We start from the raw sequence: 23075 nt of genomic DNA, 5'->3' as shown, positions 1-23075 counted from the left end.
GTATATCAACCATGGTCCACTTGAGACCAGCCCATTTCTATCACCCTGTCTCTCAATAAACCTTGTCGTCCCCACCCCCCCCAACTCTTCGAAGCTCTTGTCACTGGATTTTCCTCTTTTGGTTTCTATGTGTCTTGGATGCAAACAATCATCTATCTGACCAGGTTTTAGGAAGTGGGATGGGGAGCTGGAGAGATTGCTCAGTGGTTAAAAGCACTGACTGCCCTTCCAGAGGTCCTGAGTTCAATTCCCAGCAACCACATGGTGGCTCACAACCATCTGTAATGGGATCTGATGCCCTCTTCTGGTGTGTCTGAAGGCAGCTACAGTGCACTCACATGCATAAATAAATAAATCAGAGAGAGAGAGAGACAGACAGACAGACAGACAGACAGACAGACAGAGAGAAATGGGATGGAAGATGAAGCAAGAAAGAATATGGGGAGTGCACCTGTGCCTGGGCCTTTGGGCTTGATGGGAGAGGCTGTCTGAAGTCTAGACCTTGGCCACTTGGCAGCTTTCACCTGGCAACAGCTTTCTGATCAGTTCCCATCAGCATTGTCTGTCCAGCCACACTCAGGGTCTCCTGGAGGTTTATCTTTCTGCAGCAGTATTGGCATGACTATACTCCACTGTACACTTGCTGTTGATACAACAGTCTTGCTGTAGTTTTCATCCTTTCTTCTGATTCCTGGGCCTTCAGGATTCAGGTCTAGCTCATCAGATCACAGTTGCCCCACCTCTCTCTTACCTCTCCCACTGTTCCTCTACATGAAGTTTTTCTTTGTGTCTAGATAAGGTAGTGCCTATCTGACTTAATGTCGTCCCTTTGTTATGTCCCTACCCAGAATGCATTCCTTCTCCCTCCCCATCCTGGTCTAATTTTAAAGTCATCGGCCAGGCCTGACCTTCCTTTTAGTTTCCCATCTTTTTTGTAGATACATTGTCCATTGAGAAATAGCACCAAAGGATGTGGAATATCTAAATGCTTGTGTTTTAGACCCTCAAATACTTCCATCTATCCTTCCATTCATTCATTTGAAACGATTTTTCAAGTTGTCTATTAAATTTCAGACACAGAAAACTCAATGACAGTGAGACTAAGAATTGTTCTTATAACTGCAGAGTCCACAGAGGGCTGTGGTGGTCGGAACTGTGGACTTCTATAATCTTGGTGCTCACTTAGTGCTAACTGGGGACGCTTAGGAGGTGCGGCCTTGCTGGAGGAGGTTTATCATTGGGGGTGGGCTTGGAGGGTTAAAAGAGGCCCTGGGAGGCCATTGCATGCAGCTCTGAAAATGCAGCCTGGGTCGCCTTGCAGATTCCCAAGGTTTGGGTGGTGCCAGATGATCCCTTTGAAATTAAAGCCCCGGACTTGGGATGTGGATTTGGTGTTTGCTTTCCTGGTTTTCGGTTTTGCTTTGGTCCAGTATTTCTTCTCTGTGTCTCCATTCCTCCCAATTGGAATGGTAAAGTATATTCCGTGCCATTATGTGTTGCATGTATATAACTTGCATTTTTGATTTTGCAAGGGTTGCAATTAAGAGGCCTTGAGTCTCAGAAGGGATTTGGGACTTTTTGAACTGTATCAAGATGATAAAAGACTGTGGGTACTTTTGAAGTTAGACTAAATGCATTTCGCATTATGATATGGTCAGGAGAGTATGGGGGCCAGGGAGTGCAAAGTGGTGGTTTGAATCCCTAATGTTTGAATCCCTAATGTCTCAGGGATTTAGATGCTTGGTGCCGAGTTGGTGGTGCTGTTTGGGGAGGCTTAGGAGTCATGGTCTTTTTGGAGGAGGCATGTTACTATGGGACAGAATTTGAGAGTTAAAAAAAAAACAACAACAACCTTAAGTCACGGGGCTGGAGACATGGTTCAGTGGTTGAGAGCACTTGCTGCTCTTCTGGTGGATCCAATTTGATTCCCAGCACCCATGTGGTGGCTCTCAACTATCTATAATTCCATTCCTGGGGCAGGGTTCTAATGCCTTCTTCTGGCCTCCTTTTTTTTTTTAGATTTATTTATTTATTTTATGTATATGAGTACACACTGTAGCTGTACAGATAGCTGTGAGCCTTCATCATTGTTGGGAATTGAATTTTGGACCTTGCTCTGGTCGGCCCCAAAGATTAATTCATTGTTATAAATAAGTACACTGGCGTTGTCTTCAGATGCATCTGAAAAGGGCGTCAGATCTCATTATGGGTGGTTGTGAGCTACCATGTGGTTCTGGGATTTGAACTCAGGACCTTTGGAAGAGAAGTCAGTGCTCTTACCCACTAAGCCATCTCACCAGCCCTTCTGGGCTCCTTAGGCACTGAAAGTGTGTGCTGCACAGGCAGGCATGCAGGTAAAACACCCACACATAATAAAAAAATACCTCCCCTACCATCCCAAATAGCCTCACATCATTTCTAGTTCCCTTGGCTTCATGCTTGCTGTGGAAGATGTGACCCCCTCCACTTCCTGCTTGCTGCAATGTCTCCCTGTCATGATAGATTCTTATGCCTCTGAAACCATAAACCAACATTAGACCTTTCCTTCTGTAAGATGTCTAAGCCATAGTGTTTTGCATAGTAATAGAAAAATATCTAATATGAGACCCACACAGTTAATGAGCAGAGAGTGATTTTTTTGACACCTAGTTTCCAGTGGCCCTCTAGGAAAGTATCAGTGATCAGTGATCAACTCCAAAGTGTTGCTCAGCAGGACACTGAGAAATATCCTAAGCACTCCAATTTTTCTTTTGGGAACCTCTTTCTCTAAGCCGTTGTCCTTGTGTCATGACCAGGGCTGGCTTCTATTCATGAGAGAAATGGCCCCCGTGCTGGCCAGTAAGAAAGCTGTTGTTCTCTGGCTACACCGTCTAGTTGAAACCTGAGGGTATATTTGCAGCCAGACCAATGAGAGACGGCCCTGAATTCTTGCTGGAACTACCTGTAGCTGCTAAGCTGGTGGCTGTAATGGAGCTTCAGGGAACTGTCCCACCATCACCTTCGGAAGGCTTGTCTGATGAGGGGGCTGCACCAAGGACATTTGAGACCGCAGTAGATTCTGTGTAACACCGTTGAGGATTCCCATCCAGCCAATATTGTACCTGGTAGAGCATCAATTGTCTTTGCTTTAGGTCGATTTTCCTGAGCTTCTTCAGCTCATGACTCAGAGCTCCAACTCTCAGCGGCCTCCTTCATAATCTATACCGTGCTCATGCTTAACTGCAGATGAATAATAGCTCAAAGCACACTCTTCTGGCATCTGTCCCGAAACAGACCCCCTAATCTAATTGGCCTAGATGGATCCCTCGTCTAACCCTCGTTGCGTTGCATTGAAAGTCAAGATTAAAGTGAGCTGATGCCTTCCTATGGTTCAGGGTATGGATGAGTGGGTGATTCCTGTCTATTCCTGCCTGGAAACCTGTCCGCCGTACTTCGCCTTTTGATGACACCCTGAAGTGTTCTCAGCAGAACTCAGTGCTTCCCAGCTGGCTCTGTTAGTTTATTGGTACATGAAGTTTGCTTAGCATCTCTCCTGAAAGGAGATGTGATCCTTATGCTGAGGCATGGTTTAGAGTAATGTGCTGATGAGCCTGTAGTGGACTTCAGAACCGTAGAGCTGGCTAGGGGCTAGGTGGCAACAGGGAAGGAGAAGTGTCACCTTCATTTTAATAATGCCTCTGTGTGAGTGGTGGCCTCAATTGCATGCTTTGTCCTCTGACAAATTCTTACTAGTGCATCAGTCCATCAATCAATGACATATACTTAATAAGCATCAACTGGAGACCCAAACCTTTTATTAATATTGCATAGCTCTAAGCCAGTAGTAGCTTAATAAATACTTCCAGTGACTAATAAGGTGTTGCAGCTTTGAAGTCACTTTGAGATGAAAATCAAACTAATAGACAAAAATTCTTGGCTTCTAATATGGGACTCATCTTTACCTCTGATTCAAGAAATGACCAAATGTTTCTCAGCTAGGGTAGGAATGTTTTCGCCCCCTCTAGCCTCTAGTGTTAGATTTATTGGAATGTTGTCAGTCCTAAAAGTCAGAGGCTGGGGAACATTTTAAAATGATTTTTATCAAAACAAGGTAGACCTTGAACAAAATCATTACCTCATTTTAAATGTCCCCAGGCTGCTCATGACTTCCTGTGCCTCCATGTAGTTCCTGGCTCAGGCCATAGATGGACAGTCCTTGGGCTAGCCCTAGACCTCAGTTCTTGGGCTAGCCCTACACCTTCTCCAGCAGACGGTTTTCTTCTTACTCAACTCTTTTTCTCCAGGGGAATATTTGAAGAGTTCCATGTGAACTGATCCTCTTTAAGATAATTATGTAGTAAAACCTTAGGAAAATGACTTTAGCAACCTGCTTAAGGTGGTTCTCAACCTGTGAGTCATGACCTCTTGGGGGAATTCGAATGACCCTTTCACAGGGGGCACCTAGGACCATCCTGCATATCAGATATTTATATTACAATTCATAGCAGTAGCAAAATTACAGTTATAAAGTTGCAACACAAATAATCTTATAGTTGAGGGTCACTACAACATGAGAAACTGCATTTAAGGGCTGTAGCATTAGGAAGGTTGAGACACTGTGGTGCGCAGAATTATAAGCAGTTCTACTTAGAGCCCCTCATCTGCATGAGAGATGACTAGGTAATGGGCCCTTTTCCAGGGGAGGGAGTTGTAATTCTAACCTGTTTGGAATAAGATCACCTATTCATCTACCATTTATCAATAAAGCTCAGCTCCTTTTTGATGCAGGACAACACATTCTCTTCTGCATATATCCCAGGAATCATTAGACATCAAAGATCTGTTTGTTTTTTTTTAATTTTTTTATTTGGTCTGGAGCTGGGAAATGTTGAGCATGCCTCCCTTCTCCCAGTGGCCTGAGCAGCTGGTGGGTTTAGCCCAAGCTCCAGGCAGGGCATTCTGCCTCAAGGATGCATTAGAACCACTGGGGACTTTAAACACTCTTGGCACCTGGGCCGCACCCCTAGTGGTTCTAAATTGTGTGGTGTTAGGCTACATCCTGATATTCCTGAAATTTATAATGTGCTGTTGTTTTATGCACATCATGTTTAGTACAAGAAAACAAATAAATTTTAAAAATCCAGACTTTGAAGAACAGATCACCACTGCATAGATCTCCTCTTCCTCCTCTTCCTCCTTCTTTTTCTTGCTTTGATATGGCTGGATCTCCGGACCTTGTGTGCAAGAGACAAATTCTCTGCCACTGAACTATATACCTTGAATACCCAGAAATGACTTCCCAGTAAAGCAGGTTGGGGGAATCTTTTGCTTATTTTGTTTGGAATTGGAGAAAGTCAAAGTCTACATCTTCCTTGGACCATGGGGTTGTTGTAATCAAAATAAGATTCCATGGCCCTGACTGGTGATCCGAGGAAGAGTTTTCAAACAAGGATTTGCAGTCACACTTACCTGTGAGAGACAGCAGGAGCATCCAGGAGGAAACAGGCAGGCAATGTGCCTAGCAGGTGAGAGGAGGGACTCCAATAGGGCAGGAGTCTTATCCCAGTGAGTAGACTGACCCAGGTCTGACTGCTTGCTGCCAATTGAATAGTTCCTAATGTCGCTAACATTTACCTTTCCTTTTCTGTGGTTTTTGTTTGGAGGGGTTGGGTTGGAGGAGTAGATATACATTAGGATTTATATGCAGAATCTCTCAACTTAAAGAATAGGGAGTCGGATTTGGGAGCCATACAACTACAATGTTGGTACTTGCGAGGTTGAGCCAGAAGGATTAGGAGTTCAAGGCTAGCCTGGCTTACATGAGAACCCCTGACCTCCATAGAAACAGAAGCATATGTGAACCCTAGACCTGTGAGCCATGTCTGGTGAGCTCCAAAGCTTATGGAGTGACATTTCTTCAGTAAATTTCTCTGTTTTTTTTTTTTTTTCTGATGCATGGCTTGTCCTTTTTTGGCTGCTTTCTTCTTAAAAACTAGAAGCCATCTTAGCCTATTGTGATGGAGTAAATTCTGGCAGGAGATGGTCTAGGAAAACATGCTAAGCTAGGAGGAGTTTTGTGTACTATGTTTTGTGTTTCAGTCTGGAAAAAGCTTTATTCATCTGATGGTCCTGGGTTGTGTCCTGGAGCCTGTCTGTAGGGAGGCAGTATCAGAGACATTCTGATTTTGACAGAATTCTTGTACACAGCATCCCTGATAAGGTACAGCAAGGTTGCCAAGGTACATGGGAGGCAGGAGGGTCCCTGACAAGAGTCTAATGCTAATAGCCAGGCTGCTTCTCACAGGCTTTTAGAAGTTGCCAGTGTTTACAGAGCCAGCAGAGATAATTTGCTATATGGACTCCCCATTCTTGTGACTTTAGACTATCCCAAGAAGGAGGAACAAATATCAGAGGAAATGGAGAAAAGCCGTTGTTTGGTCATCAGTCTCCTTAATGAAGTCCAGAAGTGATAAGGGGAACTGTGAAAACACGCAGGATGCTAAATTGATTTATTCTGAGAACTGCTGCAACAGGCATTTATTTTCCCACACTTTCTTGGAAAGAATTCTTAGGTCCTCCCCCTCATCATTGCACAAGACATCTTATAATGGCCTCTCAGATGTGGGGGACAGACTCCCGAGAACAAAACAACAAAGCAAATCAAAAGGTTGCAATAGTGATTTCTTCAGATTTATGAAGCCATAGTATCTTGGCATCCGGAAGTAAATTGAGACAAACAAGGGAACCACGGCGACGTCGGTGCGGCACGAGTACCCACCAAAGTGGGTACATCTGTGTCCCATCAGCTCATCCCCCGAGTGAAGCAAAATTGGAATGGGCACCGCCCACTCTGTTCTGGTTTCCCTGGGCTTTCCTGCTTCGTGTTTGGAGTGTTTGGAGTTAATCTAAATGTTAGACTAGGAGAAGGATGTTGGTGTCGTTAGTTCTGTCCTCAATGTGCAAGCGAGAAACTGAGTTGGAAGGCTGAGCTCAGATTCTAGTGACAGAGCGCAAGTCACCATAAACACACCATAAGGACACTCTCACCCATATTTAAACCCTACTTTTTTTTTTCCCCCTCTGCAGAATCCCAGTTTGAACTCTTGACTCTTTCAATAGTGACTGAGATGACTAAGATGAGGTTTCCTGGGCTAGACCCAGTGGCGAGTATATGATATATACCTAGGCTTAGTCAGGTAGAAGTGGGGGACTGCAGCCCATGTTTGGAGAAAGATTATTTTCTGTTTTTTTCCACTACCTCCAAACCCTTTCACCATGAAGGGTTGGCGGTACTGTCTGGTATTAGCCCACACTCTACTCCTCTGAAGTGAGGGGTGCTTATCATTGTACCCACAATTCTCTCTCAGTGCGCATTAAGCAAGGCTGTTGTTCCATGGGACATCCGGGCACACATCTGTGCACAAGGAACTTACCTGACTTCTCCAGGTTGCTAAATAGAGCTGGTGATTAGCCATATCATGGCAGTAGTTGGTTCTGTGAGTCTGCCTTTGGCCATGGGAACTTCTGCTGATTCCCAATAGGACATGGCTGCCATCATCAGCACATGGCTAATGAGACAGAAGAGGAAGAAATTACCTGCAGCAGCCAAGATCTGTTAGATGCAAGGGACAGATGATGCAATACAAGCTTCCCAAGTAACAAAAATATACAGGCTTTGGATAGGGGTGTGGCTCAGTGGCAAGATATATACTTAGGCTGTGGCTGGCCTTGAGTTCAACTTCCAGCACTGAGATAGGTGGGGTAAGAGATATAAAATGAGGGAAATAGGAAGTACTTGGATGTGAGATCCATCTGAGGTTTGAATGTCACCAGGGCCCTTTATAGTCACTTCCTGGGCTTGAGATCAGTGAGAAAGAGAGCATCTCTGTCCATTCCCAGTCCCCAAGGCTGCAGTTGTCCTTCCTTGGCTCTGGTGCAGTCATGTGCTTATTCCTGGCCTAACAGTAGGGCTCTGCAGTGTTCAAAATGGCCAGACAGAGGCTAAAGAATGTGAATGGAGGGGCTGGAGAGATAGCTCAATGGTTAAGAGCACTGACTGCTCTTCCAGGGGTCTTGAGTTCATTTCCCAGCAACCACATGGTGGATCATAACCATCTGTAATGGGATCTGACACCCTCTTCTGATATGTTTGAAGACAGTTATCTCTTTCTTTCTTTCTTTCTTTCTTTCTTTCTTTCTTTCTTTCTTTCTTTCTTTCTCTCTCTCTCTCTCTCTCTCTCTCTCTCTCTCTCTCTCTCTCTCTCTCTCTTTCTTTCTTTCTGTCTCTCTCTTTCTTTCTTTCTGTCTCTCTCTCTCTTTCTTCCTTCCTTTCTTTCTTTCTTTCTTTCTTTCTTTCTTTCTTTCTTTCTTTCTTTCTTTCTTTCTTTCTTTCTCTTTTGGTTTTTCGAGACAGGGTTTCTCTGTATAGCCCTGGGTGTCCTGGAACTCACTTTGTAGACCAGGCTGGCCTCGAACTCAGAAATCTGCCTGCCTCTGCCTCCTGAATGCTGGGATTAAAGGCATGCGCCACCACACCTGGCTTGAAGATGGTTATAATTGTACATAAAAGAAATAAATCTTTTTTAAAAAATGTAAATGTAAACTAGATACAAGACTTTAAGGAAAACCACTGCTTTGTATCCCAGGATGCTTGTGGGTGAGTGCTGGTTATCCCTTTTCTTTACTTAGGAGTTTTTCCAAATGTGCATATTTTATGAGTTTATCTTTTGTTTCTCTTGTGAGAAGAGCAGAGAATTTGAAATCAGAAGGCTGGGCTCACAGGGGCAGTGCTTAGAATCCCAGCTCCAAGGTTACATGGAAAAGAATAGATTTCCGTAGGAGAACCTGGTTTTGCCCTGAGCCCCACGGAGATAGATCTCCTACCGGAAGTGACCTTTGAAAATGGGAAGGACTTGTCACAGATGGATTGTCACTCTGACTGGGATTATTATCTTTATCTCTTCTGAAGTACTCCCACTCCTGTGAAAGGCTTGTTTTTTGTTTTTTTTTTTCAAGAGCTGAAGTGCTGAGTACCATTAACAGCTTGAAGAATCTAGGCAGGGCTACTGTAGAGCTCTTCTCCCACCCCTAGGCAGGGCAGTCCCCAGGAAACAATGTATCCCTGTGCCAAGCAGATTGCAGCATCTTTGTGCAAGGAAAAAGCCCCCTCCCGCAGAGACCCTCTAGGCTTACTCAGTTATGTTGCAGGGTAGGGCCTTTTTTTTTTTTTTTTTTTTTTTACAGTAGCCACACCCTTCGTAAGAAGGGCGGTTGAGGGTGTGCTATAAAGTTAACTACCTGCTATGCTGTACTCTGTTATCACAATCTTAGGGAAGAACCATGGAACAAGTTGAAGTCTTAAAGGCTTACTCCCCATTTTAACGGCAAAATTCATCAAGGACTACTTACCACTGTCCCCTTTCGAGCCTTTTCACTTCAGGCTGCCAGAGAGAGCCGTGTAGGTTCTGTCCTCTAGTTAAGTGCCCAGCAGGGAGTGATCAGGATTGTGCTGGCCTTTTCCCGTGCTCACCTGCACTGCATTCCAACTAAAGGGGTTGAACCTTTCCTCTTTAACTGGGTTGATGAGTGCTTTTTCCAGAAGGTGGCAATCCTTTAAAATACAGGCAGTAGCTGGCTAGTGTTGGAATGTCAGGGTCTGAGTCCTCTAAAAGGCACGCATTTGCGTGTGCATGCTTGTGCATGGGTGTGTGTGTGTGTGTGTGTGTGTGTGTGTGTGTGTGAGTGTGTGTGTGTGAGAGAGAGAGAGAGAGAGACAGAGACAGAGACACAGAGAGAGACAGAGAGACAGAGAGAGAGAGAGAGAGGAGTTAGGGGTGGCGGATGGAGAGATACACAGACACAAAACCTGAACAATGTGGCAGCCAGCCACCTGGCCTCTGGAAGCAAGGATATGAACCAGATTCAACCAGCTCTGAGGATCTAGGGACTTCATTAGCCTTTATATTACTAAGGCAGACTGTTTTCCTGTTTTTGAGATATTTTTGCTTTTGGAGGTCAGAGGGCAGTTATGTAGAGGCAAAGGCCATGTTGCTGTATTGCTCTGTAAAACTTTACCTCTTATACCTCAGCCGTGGGGTCTTTGGGGTTCTTAGAGATGCCTGGCTCTAACAGAAAAATTTCAATACAATCTTAGCCACCATGACATCAGGGGTAGCTTGGTCGACTCTGGTGTCATTTTGAAGCATGATCTGTTTGTCTCTCTGTCTCTGTGTCTAGCTCTCCCCTTCCTTCCTTTTCCCACAAGAGCCACACTGAACCCAGAGCCCCCCGTATGGCATAGATCTTTACCTCTGAGTCACATCCTCATCTGTCTCCCTTCTTTTTAATTAGTTATTTGTTTTATGAGTGTAGGTGATTTGCCTGCATGTGTGTCTGTGTATCAGCATACAGTGCCCACAGAGGCCAGAAGAAGGGGTTTAAACAGTCATGTGGGTGCTGAGAATTGAACTTGGGTCCTCTGGGAGAGCAGCCAGTACTTGGTCTCCTCACTCTTCTTTACACTGTCTGCTGCACTGGCTTTCATCCTGTACTCCGTGCTTGCTTTTGTTGGCTAGTTTTCTTGTTGGGTTCCCAATAAAGACAATCTCTTCTTCCCTCTCCTCATCATGCGGTGGAAGGCACCAGGAAGCCTGGCCACCTCACTTCTTTGCTCTCTTCATTCTCTCTGTCTCGAAGATGTCGTTCCCAGTCCTCTTCCCTTCTATCTTTTCACCCATTGCTTGATGGAACTATTTATTATCCTGCTCTATTTTCCTTTGCAACCAGCCTCATTTGAAACACCAGCCATAAAAGAAACCTTGGGGTGTGTGTGTGTGTGTGTGTCTGGAGAGATGGCTCAGCGGTAAAGAGCACTGACTGCTCTTCCAAAGGTCCTGAGTTCAAATCCCAACAACCACATGGTGGCTCACAACCACCTGTAATGGGATCTGATGCCCTTTTCTGGTGTGTCTGAAGAACTACAGTGTACTTGTATACACAAAATAAATAAATAAATCTTAAAAAAAGCAAAAACAAAAAACTTCTGAAAACACCGCACAAATTCACAGGCACTCTCAACTCAGCCAAGGTAGGCGTCGAGTTATCTCCATTTGGACCGCTGGGTAAACTCACTATAATCTGATACCTGGGACTCAGAACTGCTGGATGCATCGATGACTCATCAGATCTCTAGATTACTATTAGATTCCATCAGTTCCAGAACTCTGGTTGGAAACCACAGGCAGGGAAGAAGTCAGGGTATTAACCAGCCAGGTGGCCTCAGAGTGATATATCCGTTACTTTTGTATAGTCATAGTTTAAATACCCAGAAAAAACAACCAAAAGGTTTTGGCTCATAGTTTAAGATGGCTTGTATTGGTCACTTGGCACCATGGTTCCGTGCCTGCAGTGAGGCCGAGCATCATGGAAGTGGAGTAGGGGAATGCAGAAGAGGAAGCTGTTCATGTCATGGAAGATAGTGAGAGAGAGAGAGAGAGTGAGAGTGAGAGAGAGAGGGAGAGTGAGAGTGAGAGAGAGAGGGAGAGGGAGAGGGAGAGGGAGAGGGAGAGGGAGAGGGAGAGGGAGAGGGAGAGGGAGAGAGACAGAGAGTGACAGAGAATGGAGAAGGATAGAGACCAGGCATAAGCTTCACAGGTGCTGACAGTGACCTACTTAATACGTGAGCTTATGAAGCCATTTCATATTTGGCTATAACCATTGGGCATCCTTCTGGAGACTATGGACTCTGTGCTTTTACTACAGCAACTGTCTCCTTCTGAGTCTACCAATGCCAGTCTTCCTTCCTGCTGTTGCCTCTGAGAGTTTTCTTCTCTTGTCTGTCATTATGGAAATAGTCCTGTCCTCTTTATCTCTTCACCCTGTGTGAAGATGGCATCTTCTCCTTGATGGTCTTGTCTGGGGTCCCAATTACTGCTTTTGATAAAGACTTGTGGACTTTCCCTACCTTGGTGTCTAGTTTGGGTTTCCATTGCTGTAAAGAGACACGATGACCAAGGCAGCTCTTATAAAGGACAACATTTAATTGGGGCTGGCTTACTGGTTCTGAGGTTCAGTCTATTATCATCATGGCAGGAAGCATGGCAGCATACAGGCAGGCAGGGTGCTGGAGGAGCTGAGAGTTCTACATCTTGTTCTGATAGCAAACAAAGGCTGGCTTCCAGGCAGCTAGGAGGAAGCTCTCAAAGCCCACCCCTACAGCGACACACTTCTTTCAACAAGGCCTTACATACCTACAGCAGCAGGTGCCTCCTAATGGTGCCACTCCCTTGGGCCAAGCGTGTTCAAGCCACCATACTTGGTACTTGGGATATCAAAGCTCTCCTTACTTTCTGTGCATTCCAGTTTACTATAGATTTGCCTGGTGGGGCTACAAATTGAATCCTATCTAACTTAATATACATCTCTTTTTTACTTAAGGGCAGGAGCCTGAGGAGGTAGGTGGGGTGTGCTCCTTCCCTGCCTGCCTGCTCTGCCAGGCTTTTCCTTTTGCTAGAGGGGCAGGAGGATAGAGGAACGAACACATCTTTATTTAATAAGTAGGTACCGAATGAAGTGTTGTTGGCTTTCCTAACCATGTCTCTGTTTCACACTGAGGCTGCATCAGAGATGCCAGGAGGCCAAGTGTTGACCTCTCCAAGATGGAGAGGATGATGCTGAAGTAGGAAGCCACATGGAGCCGGGTGGTGGTGGCACACACCTTTAATCCCAGCACTCGGGAGGCAGAGGCAGGCGGATTTCTGAGTTCGAGGCCAGCCTGGTCTACAAAGTGAGTTCCAGGCCGGCCAGAGCTATACAGAGAAACCCTGTCTCGAAAAACAAAAAACAAAAACGAAACAAAAGAAAAAAAAAAAGGAAGCCACATGAATTTGAATGAATCCCACATCAGCAGCTTACTCTCTTCTAACTCTGTGTCCACTGCAGGTCAACAGAGGCTCTGTTCATGCTCACTTGGACTCAAGTTCAGAGGACAGAGTCTGCACCGGAGGGAGCAAGAGTTCCCAGAAGACCTTGTATCAGGGTTTATATGACCAGTTTTGCATTTGCTGGGCAAGAGCTGACTAGTCACATGCTCCCACCCACACAGAAGGAAGTCCAACCTCACTTTGCCCAGAATGGGACACTTTGTGCTTTGGGAATGTTTGGGGATGGAACCGATGGTTGAGTGGCTCAATGTGTGTGTGTGTGTGTGTGTGTGTGTGTGTGTGTGTGTGTATACACACATGTGTGCAATGGACGCAGATTTATGTGTATCGTAATGGGTGTGTGTGCATGTGTATGTGTGTATCGTGATGTGCTTGTGTATTGTATATGTGTTTGAGTTGTGATATGTGTGAATTGTGATGTGCATGTCTGTGTGTGTGTGCATGTGTGTTTGTATTGTGATGTGTGTATTGTAATGACTGTTTAGCCTGGCCTTGTTCTTGAGTGAGGCTCTGATACCAGTCTGACAATTTCTGTCCTTTCTGTTCTTCCTCACATTATTGTAGTCCACTCCCTGCCATCTGGTTACTGACTCTCCCCTCCTTGTAGATAGTCCTTGGATGACAACTAATGATGACTAAAGCCTAGTCACTTTTTTTTTTTTTTTTTTTTGGTTTTTCGAGACAGGGTTTCTCTGTGTAGCCCTGGCTTTCCTGAAACTCACTTTGTAGACCAGGCTGGCCTCGAACTCAGAAATCCGCCTATCTCTGCCTCTCGAGTGTTGGGATTAAAGGCGTGCGCCACCACGCCCGGCTGCCTAGTCACTTTTTAAGCAAAGGTTAGGGTTTCTATTGTTGTGATAAACCGACATTCCCACAAGTGGAAAGTGCTTATAGCCTTCGCAGCACACTTGATCACTGGAGGGAACTCAACGCAGAAGCTTGGAGCCATGAACTGAAACAGAAGCCGTGGAGGAGCACTGCTCAGCCTACTTTGTTATACACTCAGGACCACCTGCTCATGGCTGGCACCGCCTACCATGGGCTGGGACCTCTCACCTCATTCATTAAGCAGGACCCAGACTTGCCGACAGACCAATCATACGAAGGCATTTTCTCAATTAAGAGTCCATTTCCCCTGTGCCAAATTGACAAAACCACAGAAGAATGGGAACAATTCTATGGTAAAGTATATTTAACATGAACTCGATCTTTCGGTCATTAAAGAGTCTATGTGAAGGGCACAGTTCTGTTGGATTCCGGGTAGTTACAGTTTTGCAGCCGACACCACTCTGTAGTTTCTCAGCATCACCCACGGAGCAGTTACTCTCCCTGGCAACCATTATTCTGTGTTCTCTTTCTCTGGATCCGCCCGTTCTCAGTAGAATCATACAGTGTGTGGTGTTTTGTCTTGGAGCCTAGCTCCTGTGTGAGTCGTCGTCCTTCTGCCCCACAGGCAGCCCATGGTGTCACACTTAAGAGGTATAGTGCAGACCTCCCCAGAGCCTTTTTCTCCACCTGCTGTGGCTTCTGACTTCCTGTCTTCCTGCCCAGGAGCTCAGCACCCCACTGCCTGAGCAGCAGCAGACTTCCTGCTTTTCCCCTTCCAGATCCTGAGTCCCCCTCTGGGCTCTCTCTGGGAGTCCTTTCATGACTGGTGTGCTTTGCTTGTGAAAGCAGAGGTCACCTGTGGGTGTGGAAGATGGAGAAGCGAGGGTGTGGCTTCAGACCAGAGTCAGAGGGAAATACTGCAGTGCCCTGGGGTAATAATGTCTCTAGCCATGAATGCAAGTTCTTACGTAGTTTAGGTGGTAGACACCTAAACAAAACCACAGTTAACAATGAGAGGGAGGGTAGTGTGCAACTGCTCCCTCACTTGGCCTGTTTTCATTGTAATAGAAGTTCTTTTTTAAAGGATTTTTTGTTTGTTTGTTTTTATGTTTGTTTTTGTTTTTTAGATTTATTTTTTTGGCTGGGTGTGGTGCCTCATACCTAATCCCTGCAGTCAGCACTTGGGAGGCAGAGGCAGGCAGATCTCTGTGAGTTCGAGGCCAGCCTAGCCTACAGAGTGAGTTCCAGGACAGCCAGGGCTACACAGAGAAACCCTGTCTTGAAAAAAAAAAAACACAAATAACAAAAAAATTATTATTATTTTATGTGTATGAGTGTTTTGCTTGTGGTGTTTGTACCACATGCATGCCTGGTATGTCCTCTGGGACTGGAGTTAGATGGGTTTGTGGGCCAACACATGGTCCAGGTCCTCTGTAAGAATGTCAGGTGTTCTTAACCATGAAAACAACTCTTTGAAGGCCCTTTCAAGTCTTTTAGAACTGCTGTTTACAGCTGTGGCCCTGAGGGCCAATCTCGTCCCAGCAGGACGGGGCCCTGTTGGACATTTTCTTACTTAAGCGTTATCATTTAGTAACCACTAAAGCCCTGCGCAATGGTTTTCAGTGATTCTTTTCTGTGAGTGGGATAAATTGCTGGCATTCAAGGCCCTCTCCGAACTAATTCCAGTTGAGCTCTCTTGTGTTCTTTCTCTTCCTACCCCTAGCACAGAATCTTTCCTTTAGGCTGAACTGTAAGTCTGCAAAGGGCCCTGCTTCTCTCAGCCACTCCCACTTGGAAGGTGTGTCAGTTCTGCCTGGGTTTTCCCACACTTTCTCCCAGCCTTCTGTATTCCTGCCCTCACCTCACTGCCCTCTGGTCTGGTATTCGTTCTTGGGCCCCTCATGCTGTGGCCCCCTGTAGCCGGTGACCCTCTCCTGCCATGTTCTGTGCCAGGAGCTTAGAGCTATCCTGAAAGCCCACCTTCTATTCCCCAGCCCTGAGGTACTTAGCAAAAGGAACCAGCAGGGCCAGGCACAGGGAGCTCAGTCAGGACTGAGGAATGTACCCCTTTTCCTGATTGGTAAGTAGGGTGTTAGGAATGTGCAAAAGAAGACTGGAAAGGCTCAGCCATCTCCTGGGATGCACTCTGGGCTCTTGCTGAGATTGCAAGACCTGGATGAGATGGTTATGGATTGTCCACTAGGGGTTATTTCATGATGCCCTAAGTCCATGTTGTTGATTCCACGTTTGTGTGGAGGAATGAGTAAAGAGAGTGAGTGGGTCAGGAGGAAGGGCAAGGCATGCTGGGAAAGGAAGATGAGATAGAAATAGGAACAAAAGGATGAGTCAACTCGGGAGGGGAGAGGAAGGGGGATAGATTTAGGAATCTCAAACCTTGGCTGAAAAGAAGGGTCTTGGTTGTTTTTAACCTATGGGGTGAACCCTGTGGAAGAGCCCCACTGATTCGGTGCCAACCCCCACCGGGTTCCACAGCACACCGGTCCTTCTGAGTGTGCCTGGACAGGTCAGAGTCATCTTCCATGGTCATCTCATTGAGATGGGAGGGACTGTGTTGGCCTCGCTTTGGCTTTAACTTGCTGATTGGGCCCTGGAATTGTCCCAAGCCCTGGAGGGAGGCCCAGAGGGATAGAGCCACTGCAACATCTGCAGTGTCCGCTGACCTTTCTCACAGTGACCCAGAGCCACCCTTGTTCCAGAAATCCTCCTGGGCCATGTGGGAAGAGGGCCTGTCCCCTGTTAAGGACTCTATTGGCAGGCTTCTGTTTGGGGAATCTTCTGACTTGGATCCTCTAGAAATGAAGACAGAGGCTACAGGCTCAGGCAGCAAGGTCCTGTGCTTCTCCATGGTCTGTGATCTGCATGTCCTGGCCCGGTGTTTTCATGCTATGTCTATTCATTGCTGCTGAGGGGCACCTCATCTGGACTTTGCCAGAAGGAGGCTGGGCTCCAACACTTCCCTCCAGTTTACCCACAGCTATTGTACCGATTTTGCTAATGGCCCTATCCTATTTATTTAAAAGCTATCAACAGAGTAGGAGCTGGGGAGTTCTGGGCTCAGTAGTAGACAGATTGCATAGCATTTGTAAGTCTCTGGGTTCTCTCCCCAGCACTGTAAAAACCAAAGGAGACAAGCCACCTGCGGCTCCTATTGCCTACGGAATAGTTAGTGCAAACCCAGCCTCTGCAGAAGTACAAAACCACAAATTCTCCCTCACTTCTCTGAGTGAAGGCGCTGGGAAGAAGGGAAGGGCAGTACGGGGGCGGGGGTGGGGGAGAAGAGGGACGACACTTTTTTGCTGTTTGCTGTACAATGTAGATTTTGGCTCTTGGGTGAACCTGCCTCTGAGTGTCTTATATAGATGGGCTTTCTCTTTTCATCAGGTTCATTGTATAGGACTATCCTCTGACCACATTGCCACATCTTTATCGGCTGAGCTGTGCGGGCTTGCCAAACATCACCACAGCCGGGCTTCTTGACAGCTGACCTTCCCTCATTTGTATCCACCCACACCTTCCAAAACGTTAAATGCAAATCTGCCCCAATAGCAGCTGACCTCTGGGAGGACCAGGGTAGGGGACACCATCTAAACAGGAGGCATTCATGCTAGGTGCAGACCTTCTAGTGTGGTGCTCCACACCTTCTAGTGTGGTGCTCCACACCCACCTGTGCTCCTCCCAGTAACCAGCCACCCATTGCTCTGTAAGTAAGCCTAATAAATTCACTGGATTGCCCAGGGTGATGTTTTGGGGAACCACACCTCTATTTGTTGCTAGAACCTTCAGAGGAAGGCTTGATGCTGCCTACCTCTCCTCCAGCAAACACTTCTAGTAACAGGCCTTCTAGTAATATCTACTTGAGTGATACAAAACATCGCGGTCAGTGAAGTCCACTGCGGTGACAGGTGAACTGACTGTAGTGACACAAGCCCATTTGGGGGACTTAACCAAGGTTTCCCCCATTTCTCTTCTAGACATAGCTGTTATTTGCTTCCATGGTAGGAACATTGTTTTGTTCTTTTCTTTTCTTTTCTTTTCTTTTCTTTTCTTTTCTTTTCTTTTCTTTTCTTTTCTTTTCTTTCCCTCTCTTCCTTCTTCCCTGCATGCCCCTCCCCTTCTCTCTCTCCCTTCCCTTTTTCTTTTTGGGGATAGGACTATTGTGTGATCCAGGATAACCTTCAGTCTTTCCAGTGCTGGACCGACAGGACTGTGTCACCCTGCCTGCCTGGCTGTTGCTTTTATTATATGGTGAATAAATGACTCAGCAAGAGTCTGAACAGACTTTTGAAACTGTTGGCAGAGGTGGTAATTTGAGGGAGTGTGTGTGTGTGTGTGTGTGTGTGTGTGTGAGAGAGAGAGAGAGAGAGAGAGAGAGAGAGAGAGAGAGAGAGAGAGAGAGAGGGGAGAGAGAGAGAGAGAGAGAGAGAGAGAGAGAGAGAGAGAGAGAGAGAGGTTGACAGAGAATTTCTAAAAGCTGAACTTTGGAGTTTCAAAGGCATGTTTCCTGGGGGAAGATAGCACACACCACTAGAGAGAAAAACCAAAACCAAAACCATGGATAAGCTGTTCTGGAGGGGACTTGCCATAGGCTCTTTTGCTGGGCATGTCTCTAGGCCATGTATGGAGGCCCAGGTGGGTTTGTGAAACTGAGGTTGGGGGTGGGGGAACCAGACATTGGTGTGAATGAGAAACAGTGAGACTCTCTCTGTGAGAAAGTGTGAGAGGAGTTGGAAAACCACGGCAGAAGACCATCCAGACAGAGGTGTCTGTGTGATGGTCTCTTGATCCCTTCCCATGACACCAGGGACTCTGAAGACTTGAGTCTCCTAGGTTATATTTCTGCCAGTGAGCAGAAGAGCAGCTGTGTTAGATACTGTCTCACTGCTGTGATGAAATACCTGAGAGAAAGCAACTTGAAGGGGGCGGGGCTTATTCTGGCTCACAGTTTGAGGGGATACAGCCCATCAAGGCAGTGTGAGCATGAGGTTGCTTGCTCACATCTGAGTGGATCTAAGAGCACAGGGAGACAGATGCTGGGATTCACCTGGCTTTCTCCTTCCCAACCTTTAATTAGATCTGGGCCCTAAGTACTTGGATTGGTGCCTTCCTCTTGGAGTGGCTCTTCCCTCCTTGGTTGATCCTTTCCAGAAATGCCCAAGGTTGTGCCTCTCTAATTGTTTAGGTGTTTATTAATCCTATAAAATTGACAACTAAATTTAGCTGCCACATGAACTGAAAGGAAACTGGGTATGACTATTAAAAAAATGTAATGAAAATAATCACATAGTAAATGGCTAGATAGCCTAAGCTGGCCTTGAACTTGTGATCCTATTGCCTCAATCTCCCCATTGCTGGGTGATGCTACAGCTGGCTAGCGAAAGGTTCACTTAGGGCATAGTTTAGATGGAATTTGTATATATTTCATGTAGATACCATCTAAGTTATACTTATAAGCTAGAGCTCTTTACAATGGCCTGGGAGGCATGCTAAGGGTTCTTAAGAAGTACACAGTTCACTACAAGAATGCTCTGTGTAGGATAGGATACAGGCCGAAGGTTTTGCTACTGCCCTTTGTGAAGGGACTGACTCAGCACTGACAGTCCTGAGAGTCAGGCCTGTTGGTGGGGGAATGCTGGTAGACCTTACGGGTGTGAAATTAGGATGCACAGTTGGTAGAACACTTAAGTCAGTGCTGGGGTGTTGATTTAAAACAAAGCGAAGCAAAACAAAACAAGACAAACACTCAATCCCTAAAGCACGGTGGCCAAGCTAAGCCAACAACCTGAAAGACATCTCTCCAATTTGTGTGCAATGGTCCTGGCTCTTAAGCACTTTCTCTTCCAAAGCTTAAGGAGAGGCTACTGCTCAAGCTCCTGTCTCAGGTGGAAAGCAATTATTAGGAAACCTCATTAATGAGGAAAGATTAATTACCCACAAAGAAGAGACCAAAGGTCTCTCTCTCTCTCCATGCAGGGCAGCTTCCCAGACAGCTTCTCTCTCTCTCTCTCTCTCTCTCTCTCTCTCTCTCTCTCTCTCTCTCTCTCTCTCTCTCTCCCTGTGCGTGTGTGTGTGTGTGTGTGTGTGTGTAGACCCTCCTGCATCAGCCCCCTGATTGCTGGGATTACAGGCATGTGCCCCTACACACACACACACACACACACACACACACACAGACAGACAGACACACACACAGACAGACAGACAGACAGACAGACAGACACACACACACCCCTTAGCTCCTCTGCTATTTCAAAGGCAGTTCCTGAGGTGTTATCTGACAGACTTTATCCACATCGTATGATCACCTTTCAGGCTCCACCATGGGCTTGTCAGGGAGGCTCATACTCTGTGGATGACCCTGTGCTGTGAGAGTCCCCTTGTGCACAGTGAGGTGCGCATCTCCCTGTGTTTAATTTTGTCCATTCATTGTGAGAACTTCCAGGGGGAGGAGGTTTCTTTCACCCATACATTGGGAAGAATATGGGCTGACATGGTGGATTGTTTATTAGCTTCAGGTATATATATATATATATATGTAAAAATAGACCCTTTCTGAGCAGGTTCACAGAACACAATTTATTTGATAATATATTTCCTGGGGGCTAATTTTTCCTTTTTTTTTTTTTTAAACAAAGGCTCAGTATGTAGCCTAGGATAGACTTCAGATTCCCAGGTTAGAGGGAAAAACCACCATGCCTTAGTTTCTCTATGACAATTAACCCCCTGCTAACTCTTAGGTTGGAAGTTTAACTCCCCCTTATGTTAGAGATCAAACTCAGAGCCTTGTATGTGCTGGGAAATCACTTTCCTACTTAGCTTTGCCTCAGTCCTAGGAATTTGAAAGGAGTTAAAGCTCCCTAGCTTTACTGATATTGACCTTCAGGTTAGCTGTTTCTGAGATGTTGGGCATGCATTGTAAGATGTCTAGCAGGATCCTTGGCTTCAACCCATTCAATGGCTACAGCATCTCCTCCAGGCTGAGAACTTTATCGTTCTTTAGATATTGCTTTTCTGATATTGGGTTGGGTGAGGGTGCAGAACCAGTAGGGGAGAACCACCAGGATTACTTGATGGTTGCAGGACAAGGTCATGCAAGTAGAAAATGGGGTCTATGGTCAAACAAGCCTGGGGATGCTCTTAAAACAGGCTAACACAGACCTGAATGCTGTGATGTGTTTATAAAAAGATGAAGAGAGAAGGGGATATATTTGGTGGAGGTATAGTCAGGTATGGGGGAAAGAAGTGCCTCCGAGGTCCCATATTGAGGCATCACTTCCCAATGAGGGACCAGTCACACAAGGGTTTAGGACAGAATAGAGTTTATTCAGGGCATGGGGAGGGGAGTTAGGGTAGTGTACTGGCTAGTTTTGTGTCAACTTGACACAGCTGGAGTTATCACAGAGAAAGGAGCTTCAGTTGAGGAAATGCCTCCATGAGATCCAACTGTAAGGTATTTTCTCAACTAGTGATCAAGGGGGAAAGGCCCCTTGTGGGTGGGACCATCTCTGGGCTGGTAGTCTTGGGTTCTATAAGAGAGCAGGCTGAGCAAGCCAGGGGAAGCAAGCCAGTAAGTAACATCTCTCCATGGCTTCTACATCAGCTCCTGCTTTCTGACCTGCTTGAGTTCCAGTCCTGACTTCCTTTGGTGATGAACAGCAGTATGGAAGTGTAAGCCGAATAAACCCTTTCCTCCCCATCTTGTTTTCTTGGTCATGATGTTTGTGCATGAATAGAAACCCTGACTAAGACAGGTAGTAAAGGCAGAGAAAGGAAGAGAGAGAGAGAGGGAGAGAGAGAGAGAGAGAGAGAGAGGAAGAAGGAGGAGGAGGAGGAAGAAGAAGAAAAAAAGGAGAAGAAGAGGAAGAGGAGGAGGAAGAGGAAGAGGAAGAGAAAGAGAAGTGAAGGATTAAAGGAACAGAGGCTGGCCATGAGCATGTGGAGGGAGAGGGGGCAGGGACAGGGGAGAGAGGGGAAAAGGGGGAAGAGGACAGAGAGGAAACAAGAAGGCAAGAGCAAGAGAGAGCCGGGGGGGGGGGGGGCAAGCAGCCCCTTTTATAGTGAGTCAGGCATACCTGGCTGTTGCCAGGTAACTGTGGAGCTTAGACAAAATGCTAACATGCTGGCCCCCTTCTGAGTTCGTATATTGAAATCCTAATCCTAAGGTGTTGGCCTTCAGGAAATGATGATGTCAGTAGGGGACAGTCCTTGCAGTTAGGATTAGGTCCCTTATGATGAGAAAGGGACCTAGAGAGAGGCCAGTCTATTCAGAGCAGAGGGCTTGAAAGCCGCAGTTCCGTGTCTTATCCTTGGCCAGAAGCTAGAAGGAAATGCCCTTGGTTTTCTTGCAAGGAATGCCAGATGGAGGCTCTGGTTCATCTTCCAGTTTCTTCTTATCTTTCTTGTTCTAAATGAACATGCCTGCCTGGAAATTATACGTGAGGATGTGTATGGAACTGAGACGCTGCTGGACGCCTGTGGATGGACCGGCTAGCTTGGACAGCTCATCTCCCCATGCCTCACCCCCAGTGTCTGCCATAAGGCCCATGGAAAGCCTAGTGGGACCCTGCTTTTGTTGTCTTGGCTTTGGTTTTGGACCCACCTGTGCTATGTAGGAACTCTGCCTTCCTGCGTTCTCTTAACTCCCACCTACAATCCTGTAATATGACTTCTTGCTAAAACTTGCCCTTCTGTGGTCTGTGAGTTTCGTTCTGTAAATTCGTGACCCAAAGGACCTGGATCTACTGACTCAGTGAGAGTGTTATGTGATTACAAACTTCTGGCACCTTAAATCATGAGTTAAAACCCATGTGAGGCAAGGGAGTTCATTTCCTTCCTTCCTTCCTTCCTTCCTTCCTTCCTTCCTTCCTTCCTTCCTTCCTTCCTCCCTCCCTCCCTCCCTCCCTCCCTTCATTCCTTCTTTCCTTCCTTCCTCTCTCCCTCCCTTCCTTTCTGTCTTTCTTTCCTTCCCTTCTCCTTCCTTCCTTCCTTCCTTCCTTCCTTCCTTCCTTCCTTCCTTCCTTCCTTCCTTCCTTCCTTCTCTCCCTCTCTCTTTCTCCTTCCTTCCCTTTCTCTCTCTCTCTTTCCCCCCCTCTCTCTCTCTCTCTCTCTCTCTCTCTCAATGTGAGAACACAGCAAAAGATGGCTATCTGTTGGCCAGCAAGCTGGCCCTCCCCCTCCCCTCCTGATTCTGCCAGCTCCCTAAACTTGGACTTCCCAGGCCCTGAGTTGGGAGAAAGGCATTTTTGTTGCTTGTGAGCGTGGGAAGTCTATGGCACGAAAACTGCTGTCAAAGGATAAGATTACAACTTG

General features: G+C 46.3%; 1 long non-coding RNA gene across 11 annotated transcripts in view; it reads left to right on the top strand.

Annotated features, from left to right (window-relative positions):
• Positions 1-23075, top strand: part of C330002G04Rik — a 97160-nt gene that overhangs the window by 24357 nt on the left and 49728 nt on the right. The window lies entirely within an intron of this gene.

The sequence above is a fragment of the Mus musculus genome, chromosome 19, assembly GCF_000001635.26.
Source record: "Mus musculus strain C57BL/6J chromosome 19, GRCm38.p6 C57BL/6J".
Classification (NCBI taxonomy): Eukaryota; Metazoa; Chordata; class Mammalia; order Rodentia; family Muridae; genus Mus; species Mus musculus.
This window is presented reverse-complemented; position numbering and strand designations above follow the sequence as displayed.